General features: G+C 33.1%; 1 non-coding gene across 1 annotated transcript; it reads left to right on the forward strand.

Annotated features, from left to right (window-relative positions):
- Positions 1 to 1756: 1756 nt before the first annotated feature.
- On the forward strand, positions 1757 to 1844 carry LOC113784931 (small nucleolar RNA snoR117). The gene has a single exon (XR_003471083.1). It is a non-coding gene; the product is annotated as a small nucleolar RNA snoR117 (small nucleolar RNA).
- The last annotated feature ends 17675 nt before the right edge of the window (positions 1845 to 19519 follow it).

Below are 19519 nucleotides of genomic sequence, written 5' to 3' on the forward strand. Positions count from 1 at the left end.
GATCTTTGTTTTTTTGTTTAATGACCAAAACAATCATGTTTTCTCAGATTTCTGTTTTTAATAAACTAGAATGATCTTGTCATCAATTTCCAACTTAGTTAAGACATTATTTGCTTTGATTTATATCATGGTGTGATCATTGGTTGTTGTATGAATGTATTTGATCACTTTCTTCATGAAGATGTTATCTTGAAGATGTAATAATCATTCTCTTGAATGATTGATAAATGATATAATCATTCTCTGAACATCACTATTTTTATAATAAAAAGTATATTTGTTAACAAAAATTGCAACAAACGTCAGAATAGAGGAACAAAAAGTTCAATTTTAATATAGCAAAGCTTTTTTCATAAAGTTGTTAAATTATCGGACTAAAACTACGAAATTAATTACATGGTGGTGTGATGTTTCATTTGTGTTTTTTCTTAATATATGAGCATATACGGATGAATATTTTTATATCGAACAAGACTTCACTAAATTAAATTGCATACATATTAATCGTTTGTCTCTATGTCAGTGATTCTTTTAACTATTTATATTCTATAGAAATACATTATTATTTTGTAGAAACATTTCATCTTTTTTTTTTTTTTATGTGTATTCATTAATATATATTCTGAACGTAATTTTAAGTCATTCAGACAAAATATACTTGTGCATGACACCGTATTTAAGTCATTGAGACGGGTCTCACACTAGTTGTTTAATATATATTTTTCAATGTAATTTTAAGTAATTTTATTTAATTTAAAATTATTATAGACAAAATACTCAGCCATGAATAAGTCTCACACTAATTTATTATGTTTTGCTAAGAGACATGTGGAGCCGAACGTGTATTTTTTTGGCACTTTTGTCGCGTTGAAAGTTTCGGGTTAAAAGACTATTAGTAAATTGGAGCTAGTGTACTTAAAAGGGCGAAAAATTAAATTTCACACAAATGGCCAATTGACATCAAATATTTAAGTTCCTTATATTGAGCAACTTGTTAACGAAAATTAATGTTAAATTGTATTACAAATGCATATTTGTATTACAAATTTTTAAACGCGTAGTACAAATCGAAAATCTTGTTGTTTTTAGAAAATAAAAAATCTGACTTTATAAAATTGATTTCATTTGTAGTATAAACTGATACATTTAATTAAGAGGTAGTACAAATAAGTTATAATGTTATATATATTTTTTTTTCTTTTTGAGGGAAATTATTTTGTTTTGTTTTTAATGCAAATTAGTTTGTTAGTTAGTTTAAAATTGAAATTATGATTTTGTGTAGTAGTCATTTAATTTATAAATGAGTGAGGGATTGAAATGTGAAATCATGCATAACCAAGAATGGCTATCAAGGAGAAAAAAAATACATTTACTAACTTATACGTTTTGATTTTTATTATTTTTGTACTACAATTTCCTTAATAATATTTTTATACTGCAATTTTTTAATTGCATTTAATTTCAAATGCAAGGAGAGGAAAGAGCCTAGTGACACGTTTAATTAGCCCAGCCCATTAAGAAGAATCATTGGGCTAAGAGACGGAAGGGTACAATAGTAACTTCATTCATATGAAAAAATTAGGGTTTTATTTCGTTGTGGCCTATTTAATCTGCAACCATGCCTCATCTCACATAAGCTTCATTCGCATGATAAATTTCTTGTATTTCATCAATCAATTTTCAACCTCAGTTTTACTTCTCTCTCTTCTTATTTTATTTATTTTTTATGTTGTTTTTTGTTCTAATTTATTTTATTGGCCTGTGATGTATGAAATTTGTCCGTACCATCTGAGATTCTGTTTTAGGTTTCTCTGATCGATACACAATTCTTGAATCTGAGGTTTTTTGTTAACAATCGAAAATAATTATTGATTCTGAATTTTAATATATTAATTATTTTTTTCCATACGAAGTTTGTTATAAATGAAAAGGCAACAATTTAGAGTCTCTGATTCGCTGATTCTATAGTGATTTCAGTGCTGTACGTTGCCGATAGAAAACTGGATCTGAGAATTTTTGTCATTTGCCTCTTTAGGCTTATGCATTTTGATATTCCTACAATTTTGTATTTTATATTTGATTTATTTTGGTTACAATTTCTTTTTGTTAATAATGTGAAGTAGTCTGCACTTATTCCCCTCTACGAGTTTGTTGGTTTAGTGAATTTTTCGTATAATATGATTGTAACTATTTGCATAAAACTATTGCAGAGGGGAAGGAATATTTTCTTCATTTACAAAACTTTGAAATAATAAAATTAAATTCAGAATTGTAACCAAAATAATATTGATTGACTCTGTTGTTGGTGCTCAAAAGATTAAGTCAATTATAATAGCTTATTATGCAATTTTTTTTACAAGAGTTGATTATATAATTTTGTATTCTCAAATTTTGGAAAATAAAATTTAAATAGAGAATAACTAAACTGAAATGTTACTATGGATTGTTTTACAATGATAAACTCACAAATAATGTTTTAACCCTACAATTTTGACGAGAATATAGGATCAGAAATTCAGTAACAATAGCATGTTTGTTCATTTGTTACTTTCATGTTAAAAGTTTAAAATGGATTTGTTACTCCACAATTTGACTTATATCTATGATACGTAAAAGAAAATCCAATTTTTTTCCTTCATTTTCTATTCATTTAAAGATAAAAAAGTTGCTCTAAAATTGTATCTCAGCCAAATTTCTTACACTTTTTAAAATTTTTTGTAGTTAATTTTATTCTATAGGAAATTTCAATAGGTAACATAGATAAATTTTTAGTTTAATGGCTGAACTTTGAAACTTAGTGGCTACTTTTAACAATAATACATTTGTAAGATGCTTAAAAGAAGAAACAAAATTTGTTAACGAACTAACAAAGTATCATCTTGTATTGAGACTCAAGACACATCTTGCTATCTTGCCATCTTTGAGAGATCGAGATAAGAAAAATATGACTAATATTTCTCAAATTTATAAAAGGACCTATTTGATATGCAACAACTATTGATGTTTTTGTTGAAGTATGACTTATGAAAACTCCAACGTTGTGAGGGACATGTTTTGGACGCACCCAAACTTTTGAAATTGTTGGTTGTTGGTGTAACTTCAATTGAGTTGACATTCGCTTCAAATACCTCAATTTCTTAGGTGATCGTAATAGAGAACTTTGATAAATGCAATTGAAGTTGTATTTCTATCTTCAATAATTTACTTTGTCAACTTCATATCAACAAAAATATTGGAGCCAAATGCAAATAATATATATTGAAGAAGGATATGCAAGAATCTATTCTAGATTTGTGAAGGAAAATTGTTTATTGTTATAAAGAGAAGAAGTACGACGAACTTTTGGAAATGTTTGAATAAGCATGTGTTGATAATATTATTTTCTTTGACTACATTGTTGCATCTATGTCATTAAAATTTTACATTTATTTTTATATTTATACATGTTTAGGATTAAACATACACGCTTTAGTACTTTATATTTTTATTTATTTTTTATATTTATACATATTTAGGATTAAACATTGTGTTTGATATACTTTTTATTGAAATAATACTAAACCTTTTATGTTTGAATATTAAGGTTGAGTTTACTCATTGGTCATTGAAGAGATTTTAGGAACATAGTAAAGTAGATTTATGTAAGGCATGAGATGGTATGAATGATATGTTGAAATTACAAATTATTAAGATAAGTAAGAGCCACAAAGAGCATATACACAACAATCTATTCTACGAGAATTTGACTTGAGTTGTATCCAATAAGGCTTTATCTAATATTGTTGATGAATACAAGATAGTCAACTATGCCGATAGTGACAAAGCCGCGTGTCGTTGTATACTTAGAAACTCTTATGGAATACCTTATGCATGTGAGTTGTCACGGTACAAGGTGGAAGGTGTTCCAATCCCATTGGATGTTGTTCATATACATTGGAATACATTAACCATGAATAATGGTTTAGAGGAAGAATAGTTAGAAAATGATTCAGAGTTGGATATTACATCAGATATGAATATAATTTGGAAAACATGGAAAATATTTAATGTTGCTGGAAGGAGGGCATTAAAGAGCAAGTTGTATGAAATAACATATCCAGAGACAACATCAATGTGTGCACCATCACATAATATCAAAACAACGGGTGGTGTGAAGAGGAAAAAAAGTAAGAAGCCGAAGAGATTTGATGTATATCGCGACCTTTCATTTTTTGAGCATGTGGATGCGTTTTATTCTGATAATGCAACTACTCAAGGCTCTCAACAAGGACATATGAAAGCATCCGAAGAAGCCTCACAACATACACCCAAACAAGCATCTCAACAACCTATGACGAGTGAAGTTGGAAAATATTTGGACGGATTTCCTCTTCTAATTCATCCATATATTGAAGACATAGTTAATGTTAAAGCGGGTGGAAACCGTGGATATTGTGCTATTGCTATTATACTTGGTCATAGTGAAGAATACTATAGCATTGTACGTTGATATTTGTATTCACAGATTAAGTCCAAACCTGATTCATATGTTGCATTATTAAAGGAAGGTTTGCAAGAAGTGACAAACTCTTTGCTTATAACTGATTTGGGAAACCAACCTAATGAGACGTGGATGAGCATTCTAGATACGAGTTATGAGCAACAAAATATAATTTTGTTCTTATGAAATTGAGAAAAACTTTTTCTTTGATTTTTTTCCCATTGAGGGGTGCACACAATGGAGAGCTATCACGTGATCTTATTATCGACATTAATTTTGTTAATGAAAGTCATCAGTTTCAAGTTAAATTAAAATCAGGATGTCTGTTGCCTCCACTTGCATGACATTGGAAGGATCACCCCAATGATGAGTCTACATCATTTACTATAGCTTATGAGTGATGTTTACAACATTGGGACTCATTAGATTTAGAACATACATCAAAGTGTATGTCTTTGGCAGTGGAAGGAAGTTTTGTGAGGTATAGAGAAGGAGAGGGAGGTGGATGGTGAACAATAATAGAATGAGAGATTAGGTATTATTGTTGAAGGTTTGGTATTTAGTTTCTTGATCTAGGACATGTAATGGGTTGAAGATGAAAGAGCTCTTGGTTCCTCAATGTTTAGGAAAAAAAATAAAAGAACGCATAAGAAAGAAGGGGAAAACGTGTGGTAGGGGAGAATGAAAGAGTTGGGATGGTGGTGAAGGAAGAAGAGGATATCTAAATATGTTTGATGTGTAAGTGAAAGGGAAAGGATAATAGTAATATACATACATCCTTTAACACTTGTCCTTGATAATACTTTCATTCTTCTACCCCAATTCTAGAAACATTATAAATTAAACATTGCTAGTAATTAATCGTTATCACTTAACAAAAAAAATTTGGGGTCTAATTATCATCTTAATCCTGTAAGTATTTCTAAGGTAGTGAGAGGGGTTGTTAAACCAAGTTATCATCGGATGTCACCTTAGTTTGTCGTCATAATAATCATCTTCTTTTGTTTCCTTTTACTTTTGTTCTCATTCTCCTTTATAAAAAAACAATTTTATGAATATTCTCCCCTTTTGGTACATTTGTCATTGGATGTAACATTAAACAAATCTGTACCTGTTTCGAATGTTGTTTCTACTTGGTCTATATTTTCAGATTATCAATCATTAATTCTCACTATTAATTCAATAAAAAATAAATTGGACTGCGAAAGATGATCTTGAGACTTTCTTGTTATCTCTTTATTATAAACACTACTCTTTACAAGGTCCACAGACAATACACCATTAGAAGCAGAATTAAACAATGCATTTTGAAAGTTTTCCACTAGTCAGTTTAAGAATAAAAAAAGTAATAACCCTTGAATTTCAACATCAAACTTAATACCCATAAGAGATAATTGATTCATATTTCCTTGGAAAGTATGCAAATCTACCAACAGAGTCCCTTCTTGATGTTTCAAGGTCAATATCTTATTTATCAAACACATCTTGTTATTACCTATCTTCTTTACATATGGTTGCTCAAGCTTTTTCCACAAGGATTTGACACCTTTCTCCCTACTAAATGGCTCAAAACATTGTCATCAACCCGAAAATGGCTCAAAACATTGTCATCAACCCACCGTTGAATGTAGCCACACACCTACCTGTGTAGTAAAGACCACTAATCAACAAGTCGGTGAAAATTCTTCCCATAAAGTTGGTCATCCATTTTACTTTTCCACAAAAAAATTTGAACCATTCAAGGTCACCATACGAGTTGAATTAACTTCCATAACTAACCACAAAATAACCACAAGAGAATTGAAGCTATGATGCTAGTTATTGAGATCAAAAGGCTCAGCGGAATATTCGAAACTCATTTAAATTTACTATTTCTTGTGAATCTAAAATAGAAAATTACAGACCACAACCAATACCAATAATAATAACAATGAAAGGAGTAAAAAGCTATAAATAGGACATAACAAATTTTAATGTGAAAAACCTTGTAAAAATCACAGAATCTTTTAGACAAAAGAAATAGCTTCACTATATTAAAAAATGAGTACATCTAAAGTCTTCCTAATAATATTAAAGAACTAAAATAATCTCCCAAAGGATAGAAATAAAACAATAATATAAAACTACCACTATAGTAGATAACACAGACTAACTCACATGGAAACTTCCGTTAGAGGAACTACATGTCGTTTAAGAACATGCAACACCTTGACCCTACAAATCAAATTTTATCAACATTCAACTTGAACCTACAAACAAATTGAAAATGAGTTTTGCTGAACTCGCCTTGAAGACAATGTTTACAAATAAATCACATACTTGATACAAAGCACTTAGTAATAACAATATGAAAGAGTGCCTTGTGTGAAACTGAATCCTTTGATTGATAGCTTTTGTGTTTTTGTGTTTGTTGTTTTTAGGGTTCGTGTCTTATTTCTTCAGAATTTGTATCCTTTATATAACATGAATTAGGGTTTTTGTTATGTCCCAAACAAATTTTAAATGGATATTCTTACAGCGTGGTCAACAAAGATCTTCACCATGAATGAAATCTGATTGATACGGTTTGAGAATATGACCGTTGAGACTTGATTATTTCCAATCGGTTCTTTGGCCAAATCTTATAGATTGATCCTGTGTGAACATTGTCCAAATTGCGCTTGAAAACAATTCTCCTTGAATCTTCCTTCAGACATATGTTACAGTAGACGAAACAAATCATAGTGTTGACTTCCATCAGAGTCATTGACTTTCCTTCATCCAAACATCTATCAGAACATAACCTGATCATCGGAGTCAAATGTTATGTTGCTTAGTCTAGATAACGATAGAAAAACGCATGATTTTGACTTTGAATTAGTGGCATGGGCAACGTCACATTGATGCAACTTCTGAGGCAACGTCTTAGAGAATGTGTTGTATTCTTTAGAGCGAGCATGCAGAAGCTTTAGATGCAACTAGAAGTAGGCGTTCCAGAGGCATGCTTAACATAGGCATGCTTTAGTCTTTAGAGGCAAACACACATAATTTTCAAAGGTGTGCCTAAGAGACACACTAGGAAGAAGTTTTACATGCAAATGTGCGCACTCAACAACACATGCATAAATCTGAATCTGATTGCCCTTGACTTCGTTTTGAATTTCTTCCTCTGATATCTTTGTTTTATCTGATATCTTTGTTTCCTCTAATATCTTTGTTTTCTCTAATAACTTTGTTTCGTTTAATATATTCATTTTCTTTGATATCTTCACATCCTCTAATATTGTTTCCTCTGATTTCGTGTTCTATTTTCTGCACACTTAATTAAAAAATTAGGACATTAAATCATATTTGACCCAATGAATTTGGCAAGGCTCCTTACTACCCCTTCACCAATAAACTGTCAAGGTAAGTAGGACAAATAATAAAAAATCAAGGCGACCTCCCATAGATAAACGATGTAACAACCTACTTAATTAAAATTGATTAAGATTTAAAAAATATTGTTGGAACAAAGTTGGTTTTACATTTATAGTTTTGATGTTAACAAAAGTATTTTATAAGAAAAATATATTTGACTTCAAAGAGTATGAAAGAAGATTCATGTTTTCGAAGAAAATCTAAAATAAGATTTGATTGAAATTTATAATTGAAGAAAATCTAAAATAAGATTTCATTCAAATTTATAATTGATGAAAATCTAAAATAAGATTTGATTCAGATTTATAATTGAAGAAAATCTTCGACCAAGTTGAAAAGATAATATGGTTAAGAATTGAAAAAGATTTAATTAATATTTGAAGAAGATTTGATCAAAATTTGAAGAAGATTTGATCAAGATTTGAGGAAGACTTGTAGAAGATTTTATCAAGATTTATCTACAACAAAATATGTACTTAATCTTAAGAATTTACAAATGCAATTTGAACAAAATACGAATATAATCAATTTGAAAAATTTACAAACTCAATCTAAACAAAGTAAGAACATAATCAATTTGAGGAATTTACAAACTCAATTTGAACAAGATACAATTCAGAATTAAATAATGACTAAATTGCAGCCCAAATTTTAACTATAAATAGATACCCAAGGGTGAAGAAGAAATGAATCGAAAATCAGAAAAAAGTAGAAAAATTTTATGAGTGTTCTTTTCTTAGAGTGTGAGAATAATTATTATTATTATCACCTTTGCTAGAAACAACTACTCAAGTTCCGATCTTTTGTATCTAACCTGATAATGGTTTAGTTCCTTCTTCAATTTGGGGTTGTCAAGTTGTTAGGGGAAAACTTGACTTGTAGGGTCAATGTGGTTAGTTCCTAAAAAAGTATGGGGTTGGCAGGCTATTTGGGAAGTGTAAGACCCATAATTTTAAAGTATACTTTATGTATTTTTGTGTATTTTAGATTTTGGCTCGGAGGCTTTTTAGCCAAAGTTAATAATATTTTGGAGTTTATATGATCAAAAGGATATTTTGATGCCGTTTAGAATTACTCGTCGATAAATAAATTAAATTAATTGCGGTGAATCTTTTACAAAGAATTTAATGTGTTACGGGTAAAATGGTAATTTTAATAAGGATATTTGTTAAGTTACAATGAATATATATATATGTTTGTTTGGAGAGAATAGAAAGAAAGGAAATTAGAAGGAAGGAAAATGAAAAGAAAAGGATATAAAAAGGAAAGAAGGAAAAAGGAAGAAAGGAAAAAGAAAGGAAAGAAAGAGAAAGGAAAGAAAAAGCAAAATTTCCATCTTCTTCCTCAGTTCACGCGCGCTCAAAATTCCTCCATCCTCCATTTTCGTTTTTCTTGGCTTCCTTTCTTCAAGAATAGAAACCCAAGGTTTGTTGAGTGTGAAGGAGAATATTTCTTAACTTCACTCTTCCTCGTTGATTCGAAAACGAAGAAAAACGGCGTTAGAGATTTTAAAACCGTCAAACACAAACCTTCCCGTTTCATCTAGATCCAAGCTTCGTTTCGCGAAGGAATAGAAGAGAAAGTTGCTCACTACCACGCTACGATGCTAGGGGACCAACTTGGAGGCGACGTTACGAGCGAAGATTTTTACCGGATTTACTCGCGGTACCAGAAACGCGCGTGAAAGCTATCATTAAGGTAAGGGCTCCTTCCAAACTTTTAGCTTGCATTTAGGGACTTATCTGTAGTTGTGTGGAAAGGAATTTGTTAGGGTTGAATGTATTGATTTAAGGGTAAATTGTGCAGACCCGTGATAGGTGGCACCTCGATAAACGATACGGGCCCGTGATAGGCAGTACGTTTATGGTTTTCGGTTTTTTTGTAAATTGTGCAGACCCGTGATAGGTGGCACCTCGATAAACGGTACGGGCCCGTGATAGGCAGTACGTTTATGGTTTTCGGTTTTTTTGTAAATTGTGCAGACCCGTGATAGGTGGCACCTCGATAAACGATACGGGCCCGTGATAGGCAGTACGTTTATGGTTTTCGGTTTTTTTGTAAATTGTGCAGACCCGTGATAGGTGGCACCTCGATAAACGATACGGGCCCGTGATAGGCAGTACGTTTATGGTTTTCGCTTTTTTGTAAATTGTGCAGACCCGTGATAGGTGGCACCTCGATAAACGATACGGGCCCGTGATAGGCAGTACGTTTATGGTTTTCGTTTTTTTGTAAATTGTGCAGACCCGTGATAGGTGGCACCTTGGTAAACGATACGGGCCCGTGATAGGCAGTACGTTTATGGTTTTCGTTTTTTTGTAAATTGTGCAGACCCGTGATAGGTGGCACCTTGGTAAATAGTACTTTGGCCTGTGATAGGCGGTACATTTACAATTTACGTTATTTTAGTAAATCGTGCAGACCCGTGATAGGTGGCACCTCGGTAAACTATACGGGCCTGTGATAGGCAGTACGTTTATGGTTTATGCTTTTTAGTAAATCGTGCAGACCTGTGATAGGTGGCACCTCGGTAATTGGTACTTTGGCCTGCGATAGGCGGTACAATTATGATTTACGGCCCTTCGAGGAGGGTTTTGGTTTGGAATTCCGAGTCCATGCATTTTGGCATATACGCATTGCATTAGGGTGCTTGGCACACGAGTCGTGTTTGAATCAAGTTTATGATTGAGTGTTCTGAATTCGAGTTGTCGTGGTAATTGTGTTGAAATTGCTAAGTGATATGAATTGTTTATTGTGCGTAAGTGTGATGGGTTGTAAAACTATTTCGAAACTCAATTTGTCGTGGTGATTGTGTGGGAATTACTAAGTGTTAAGTTTTGGAGTTATGTGTGAGTGTGATTGAATTAGTTTAAGTATTCTTGGAAGGATAAGCAGGGAAATCGATTGCCCAATCGATTTGGGAAGTCACAGGGGCTAAACTTTTTATGAAATCGATTTCCCATTCGATTTGGCCATGCAGGAATTCAGCAAAACTGACGGAAATCGATTTGGAAATCGATTGAATTTAAGTTAGGGGCTGAGATATGCTGTCAATTGATTGCCCAATCGATTGCCCAATCGATTGAATTTAAGTCAGGGGCTGAGATATGCTGTCAATTGATTGCCCAATCGATTGAATTAAACCCATAATTCAAATTTCGCTAAAAACCTTCAGGTAATCGATTGCCCAATCGATTGGCTTAGTAGAAATTCTTATTTTGAGTTAGATAACAGATTGCTCATTGATTTATCAATGTCTTGGTTAGTCATGTATTACTTGATGGATTGATAATCCTATTTTGTTTTCATTGTTATTTGGCATGTGTTATATGAACTTTTAGCATATGGAAAATCCTTTTAAGGTGCATGCTTAGTGAAAGGTTATTTTGTGCATTTAAAAACTTAAATGTTATGTGTTAACTGTTAATTTCGGTTGGTGACCCTTTACAACTATTGTGGAAATCTGGGCTTTGCCCTCAGATGAGAGTCAGGACGATCCTACCGGTTCGTACCCTACGGATGGGAATGCTTGACTGGAGCTACGTTAGGAGGATCTCACGGGGCGCGTGGAGATCACTCAGGGTGTATAGTTTTTTGGTAGGATGATCAGATTAGGTTGATGTATAGGGACTAGATGTCCTTCTTTTTGGGTTGGAGTATTTTAATTTGGAAAACTGTACTTATACTAATATTGTCAGTTTGACATCTTATTTGAATGGGTTCCATGTACCATTTGTTGTTGTGTAAATGCTTTGGATTTATATTTGGAGAAACTTTTCCGCTGCTTGTGAATTATAATGACTCAATTATTTATCCAAAGGCATTTCCTTATTTATTTATCTGTTTTAGTTTAATTTCTTTTGAAAAAAAATAATATACCCTCGCTTCGAAAAACGGGGTGTTACATTGTGGTATCAGAGCTTTGGTTTGGTTTTCTTTGGGGGCGGGGGAACCTTAGTTATAGATTGTAGGTTAACCTATAAGTTGAGAGTTATTATCTGATCATGCGTCGGTTTAGGGGGTTGAGTTGTCAGGTCCGCTATAATTATTACGTGTTAACGTGGTCGGAAGCTAGTTTTGGAATTATTTGAAGTAGTGTTAAGACTCTACTTGATGATGGTTTTATAGGAAAAACCATGCCGCCAAGAAGGAATGACGCTCTGAGAGCCAATGCTAATAGGGATGATCAAATGGCGGAGGCTATGAATAACATGGCTGCTTCTGTTGCTGCACAGACTGCTGCCAAGACTCAACACGATCTTGAAAAGAGGGGAAGAGAGATCCGTGCTACAGAGTCAAGAGGACTAGAAGACTTTCGTCGTTACAATCCTCCCAAGTTTAAGGGGGATGAGAATTCGGAAATGGCGGATCAATGGATCCAGGAAGTGGAGAAGATCTTCGAAATGATTAACTGTCAGGCGGGAGTGAAGGTCAACTATGCCACTTATATGCTACTAGGGGATGCAGAGTACTGGTGGAGGAGTGCAAGATTGTCGATGAGATCAGCTCACGATGAGGTGAACTGGGAATCATTCAAAAGGAAGTTTTTAGACAAATACTTCCCGATGAGTACCAGGACTAAGCTGGGTGATGATTTCCTGAAACTGCATCAGAGGAACATGACCGTGAGCGAATATGCTGCTAAGTTTGAATCGCTATCGAGGCATTTCAGATTTTTCCGTGAAGAGATTGATGAACCATTCATGTGTCATCGTTTCCAAGACGGACTAAAGTACGAGATTCAAGACTCGGTCTTGCCCTTGGGAATTCAACGTTTCCAAGTTCTAGTGGAAAAGTGTAGGGAAAATGTAGGGAAGTTGAGGATATGAAGAATAAGAGGGCTAGCCGAGGAGGGAATTTTATTGCGGGAGGACCTAGTCGGGTGAATTTTCAGAACAAGGGGAAGCAAGTTGCTAAACCTTACAATCGACCACGAACTAACAACGGTGGGCAGAATCGCCCAGGGAACCAGAATTTTGGGAGACAATTAGGACGAGTGGTTTGTTGTTTCCGATGTGGGGAAGAGGGACATTATGCTAACGCTTGTACCCCTAATACTCTCACCTGCTACAATTGTCAAAAGCCAGGACACATGGCAAAGGATTGCACGGCTCCGAAGGTAGAACCCGTTGTGAATGTAACTAGGGCTACTCGTCCTACTGCTAGAGGACGCATTTATTGTGTGAGTGCTGAAGAGGGGAATCCATCTGGTAATTTGATTCAACGTGACTGTGAGATTGCAGGTAACACTCTAACTGCACTCTTTGATTCGGGGGCAACCCATTCCTTCATTGCTATGGATTGTGTGAATCCGTTGCTTCACGACTGTTGATCATTAACCGTCACAACCATTAACATCCGTTGCTTCACGACATACTTCAATTTTCGCTAATCCACCACCTTCAATACATGTTGCTATTGGTAATAAGACTCAAGGGTCAAGATGCTCCAATTCTAGTCATGGGGTTGCGCTTGATGGGAGAACAGTGATATGGCCAGATGGTCGAGGGTATGTAACTAGTCCTGATTAACTTTTCATTACTACATGAGGATTATGGTTCATTTGAAGTTTTTTTTTTTTAAATTGTTTACAGGTGGTTACCGTGTAGGGTGGCCTCGAGGGCCATCACCTCAGTCATTACATCACAATATGTTGATTCGTATCCTAGCTGGGGAGCAATCCCAGAATTAACTTTGGAACGTTGGTTCGACAAACTTGATGTAAGATTAAGTTATATATCTTGTTAATGAGTTGAACTATTGTGTGGATGCTAATTGCAACATTCTAACTTATTTGTAATGTAATGTTGCAGGAAAAAGTTGTTTGGTTGCCTGAGCACAATTTTCTGATTAAGAATATCTTCAATACAAAAGGATCAATGTGTCTTTCTGATATGTTGATGCAAGCGAGAAACAAGCGTAAGTGTCCAACTTGGATGGGAGAAACTGTTTGGAATGATCTTGAGAAGATATGGATGGATCCATCGTTTAAGGAGATATCAAATCGAGCTAAGAAAAATCGTGCTAAGAAAAATCGTGCTTCTTCTAAAGGAGGAGCTGTCCATCTTGGTGGATCTATATCCATTGCTGAACATACCATTCAGATGGTACACTTTCTATATCAAGGACATGCCTACTATTTGTTATTTTTATTGTTTTGTTGTGTTGTTGATTCAAAATGCATAAAGCTATTTTGCTAAAATATTTTGTTGTTTTCCTTTGTTGCTGAAATGTGCCTCTCATTTTATTCACGGTTCTGTTGTTTTTTATTTTTTGTAAGGCTGAAGAGTTAGGTAGAGACCCCACATTGGATGAGGTCTTTTTAAAAACTCACACTAAGAAGAAGGACAACTCTTGGGTTGATGAAAGAGCAAAAAAAACATATGTAAGAAATAGGCTTAATTGCAGTTTTGGTCCCCCTATTTTAGTTGATTCGCAAAAATAGTCCCCCCATTTTGTTTCTCCATAGTTTTGGTCCCTCAAACAGAATTTTGGTCCAAAGCTTGATGAAAGTTCATTTTTTTTGAATTTATTTAAGTCACATCATGCCTCAAAATCTCAGTTGCAACAATTGTACCTGGAATCTATGATTATAAATGGTGTAGTACGACTTTAAAAAAATGAAATTTCATCAAGTTTTTGACCAAAATTCTATTTGGGGGACCAAAACTGGGGAGAAACAAAATGGGGGGACTACTTTCGCGATTCAGCTAAAATAAGGGGACCAAAACTGCAATTAAGCCTAAGAAATATTAAATCATTCATTCATTCTTTCATTTGTATTTCCTGGAAAAGTAATTTGATTATGTTAAGTAATTTGATTATGTTAAATTATTTTCTATTTGAGTAGGAAACATTTCAAGGTAAGTTGCAATAAGCTTCCAAAAATGGGGAAACATCTAGTAGTTGTAGCCAAGTGGTTAATGTGGAAGCTCGCTTAGACATGTGGGTCCAATCTGTTGGGGGGAAGAATAAACAAAGGATCTATGGTGTTGGAGATAGATCCTCACTTTATAGATCAGGTGTCGCAAGTCTAGTCCCATATTCTCTTCCATCTAGAGGTTGTGTCAATGTCTTGTCTCAGCACTCTACCGAGATAGCTGCACATATAGCAGCATTTGAGGAGCGAGCAAAAGCGGCAGAACACGCGGCACGAGAGGCACGAGAGGAGCTAAGGAAAGCAGAGCAACTTCGACAAGAGGATGAGCAGCGCACTATAGAGCTCCAGATACATCTAGCAACATTGGCAAAAAGTGTTGCTTCCATATAGGTTGAGTCATCCCGTCGTCGTCGTCGTCATCCAGATTATGACGAGGATGAGTCTAACGATGATGACGGCGATGAGTAGTACTAATTTCAGTGTCAGTTTCGTATAGTAGTTATGACTACATATTTTGCTTAGACTTGTAGGCATTATCTATATATATTCTTACGATAATGTTGTTATGTGTATTTTGAAACTTATGGTAGTGACAATGTGCTTATTTTGAGAATTATGGTAGTGTAAGTTGTCATTATTTTGAAACTTGTGCCAGTTAGGACGTGTATTTTAAAAACACTGTTTATATAAAATTTCACTTTGTTTTGACAACGATGTTTTAATATGCTTATAATTTATTTTAAACATATATTAAAAAAAATACAGCAAACTATAAAAAAAACAAAAATAGATTTAAAATCATTTTTTCACTACCCACGGACATGTCATGGATAAAATTATAAATATCAAATATAAAACAGTATAATTTGTCACGGGTGGTCCGTTAGTAACATTACTTGCAACATGTCCATCGGTAATTATCTTCGACATTATCCACAAAACATCTATGAGTAAGTTTACCCACGGAGTCTCGGTAAGTCATACTACCCACGAACAATCCTTAAGTAAGTGTATCCTATTGTTTTTTCGTCGGTAAATATATTCCTACGAGCGATTTAGCTACGAACCCATGTACGTGGGTAATCCGTGCGTAATTTTTGGTTACCTACGGACATGCCGTGGGTAAAGATAAAATATGTCGTAGATAACAATAATTTTTCTCGTAGTGTCGGAACTTCAAAGTTGCGTGGGTTAATTATGATAAAATGTATCATCTCTTTTAAAATAATAAAAAAAATATATATAATATCAATGATTAAGTTTTTATAAAAAAAATGAGATATATAAGTACTAATATAAAAATATTAAATTAAATATATTTTTATTCTCTATAAATTTCACAATCTTTCAAGTTTTGCCTATATTTTTAATTTGCTTTAATAGCTAAAATATTTATGTCCACTAATAATCAAATAAATATAAAAACAACAACCGTAAAAATTCTACATTTAAAATAAAGTTTAGGAAACAAAGTGTAAATTTATTTTAAAGTTATTCATTAATTAAGCTTAATTTCTATATATAGGATGATACGAGAACATAAAAAAAAATCAACTTTATAAAATATTACATTAATGTGTTTATTTGTAATAAAAATCAATAATATTGTAATCAATTACTAATAATAAATATAATTTTTTATTATAGAAAAATGAGAAAGATGAGTACTAATATCAAAATATTGAATTAAATAGGATTTAATCTTCCAAATCCCGTCTTCACCCATGATCAAACTATGTTGCCTTATCTTATCTCGAGTGAAATTAGAAAAGATCTCAAAATATTTGATACTAGAGAAAGTTCACGATTTTGTCAATTTCTTTCTCAATTGGTTTTATGGTAAACTAGATTATGGCTCGCGCGTTGCGCGGATATTAATTAATTAATTTTATAAATTTTATAAGTAATATTTTATGTATTATAAATATAGTTATCTTATAATATTATTTTGACTATGTGTGTGAATCTGGTTTGCAAATCGCTGATTGACTCTTCTTTCTTCATGCTAAATAATTCATATTCGTGCATGAGCGTATTCACACGAGCTCTCTTAACATCAGTAGTACCTTCGTGAGTTTCTTGGAGGATGTCCCACATCTCTTTTGCTGACTTGCAATTGGACACTCTAAAGAACTCTTCTGCACATAGGGCGGACGTGATGATGTTCTTAGCCTTCGCATTGAAACCAACCTTCTTCTTGTCATCATCTGACCAGTCGGCTCTAGGCTTGATAATCATTGAGTTGTCAGTTCCTGCAATCTTGGGAATGTACGGACCGTTTTCAACAGCATCAAGGATATCTATGCCACTTGCTTCCAGAAATATGAGCATTCTTTGCTTCCAGTACATGTAGGCTGTACCGTTGAAAGCTGGTGGTCGAGCTAACGAAGCGCCTTCTCCCAGAACGTCAGTTGAGGCCATCTTCTTATAAGTTTTACCTCTCAAGAAGTTGGCTCTGATACCAATTGTTGGTATCAGTGACCTCGCAATAAAGAAAATATATCAGTTTTCGTTACCAAATTAATCAGTATCAAGCGCACAGCGGAAATTAAATTTTGAGGCATGCAAAGTTAGCAATATAGAAAATTAAAGAGAGAGAGTTAGAGAAGAAGACACAGAGATTTATCCTGGTTCGGTTGTTCCACAACAACCTACGTCCAGTCCTGAAAATCCAATCGGATTTCAGATTTTCTTCTCCTTCAATAGAAAGAATCAATTACAAAGATTTTCCAGTTTCCTCCCTGAAACCTATCAATCTCTAATTATATCTTTCCTATTGAATACCCTCTGATCCTTGAAGACACTCAGCAGCCTATCACAGAATCAAAGTGCGACTCTTTCTTGTTGAGTCCTCTCAACCAAGAAAGTAGCCACCAGTTTCGAGCTGGCTTTTCTTGCGTTCTATTTCGTTCAAAGTTTTATTACAGAAAGAATAAAGATTGTAAAACAAAAGGGTCTTCAATCTTTATGAATGTTGCTCTTCACAAATCTGGATATTCATGGATTGTTCTTGAGCACATTATCATTTCTCTTAGATTGTCAACAAACTGTATTGAGATCTGTAATCACAATTATGAAGTTGTTAGTTTGTTGCCATGAACCGTTTTTGAGAGCATAAGAGAAATTATGAAAGTTATGAAAAAGTTATGTAAAAGTTCTTAGAAGTTATGAGAATAAAGATTGAAAGACATCTTATATAGTTTCTGAAAAACCAACTACGAAATCGATTTCCCAATCGATTTTGTAAAGTTATAAAATGAGCTAAATCGATTTGCCAATCGATTATCGCGATCTTGGTTTTCTTTAATCTTGAAACTATACAAGCTAATCGATTTACCAATCGATTCTTTTAAAACCACTTTTCAGTATAACATGTTCAGACTTGTTGGAATCGATTGCCTAATCGATTTCTGGAAAACTGTTTCAATAAGAGTAAGTTCAATCGATTACTCAATCGCTGTTCCAACTCTCAGAGTTCACTGTGTTTTCAAAAAGTTTATTTCAATCGATTTGCCAATCGATTGTGTTCAAAACAGTGGCTCAGGTTTTTGATGTCAATCGATTTGCCAATCGATTTAATAGCATGTTCCTGAAAAGTTTTTACCTGGTGTTTAGTTCAATCGATTTCCCAATCGATTGCAACCAAACTTTAACAAAAATGAAAGTGTTCACAATAGATTGTCCAATCGATTGTATTTGTCACAGGTGAGGTTATTTTTCAAATGATACTTTGTCAATCGATTTGCCAATCGATTTCCTCAGCACTGGAGTGCCACTGTGACTCATCCAATCGATTTACCAATCGATGTGTTACCATCAGGTTTGATTTGTGAAATGTTCAATCGATTTACCAATCGATTACTCTCCAAATCAGAGTGCTACTGACTTGTGCAGTTTTCCATTTTAATTAAGCTAATCGATTGCCTAATCGATTGCACATTTACAAACACTTAAGATTTCCTTACACCCTTGTTATGAAATCGATTTCCCAATCGATTTACATAGACAGAATTCAACTTTTGTTGATTTCTTGTGTTCCAAGCAATTTGATCCAAGTGTGTAGGATTGAATTGGTGTTCCTGAAATTTTGCTCAATTGAAATATTAGATTTATCATATTAAGTATGAATATTGTTGAATTGTGAATTATGTCAAAATTAGGAATCAAAGGATCCAAATCCAACAGAATATGATTAGAAAAATGAAAATGAGGGAAAATCATGTTTATCATAATCATTTAATTTGATTTTTAAAATATGTTGTTAAATTCGTATGATAACTTATTATATAGGATAATTGTTTGACTCATTGTATTTTGATTGTCAATTTATTTTTCAATTTTTGATAAAATAAAATGTAAAATACAAACCCAACAATAAGATGTAAAAATTTAAAAATATAATTGACTATTTAATATTTTTTATTTTAAAAAAATGTTAATGTTGAATTATATTGTAGAACATATAATGATAATTTGTGTATTTTCTGTCAAATAGAATATATATTTTTATTTTATAAAATATTACTAAAAAAAATGGATTGACATAAATTGAAAGTAACTATAAATGAATTGACATTAATGAATAATTGAATTGTTAACGTATAAAATTATTACTCCTCATAAATTGTATTTATGTCGATTATGAGTGATTATGTGGTTTTTTTCAATTGATTTTAATGACTAATAATATAAATTATTACCATTGTTAAATGACTATAATATTATAAAATAATTTATAAATTTATTATAAAATAACTTAT

This window comes from Cicer arietinum, chromosome 6 (genome assembly GCF_000331145.2).
Source record: "Cicer arietinum cultivar CDC Frontier isolate Library 1 chromosome 6, Cicar.CDCFrontier_v2.0, whole genome shotgun sequence".
Taxonomy (NCBI): domain Eukaryota; kingdom Viridiplantae; phylum Streptophyta; class Magnoliopsida; order Fabales; family Fabaceae; genus Cicer; species Cicer arietinum.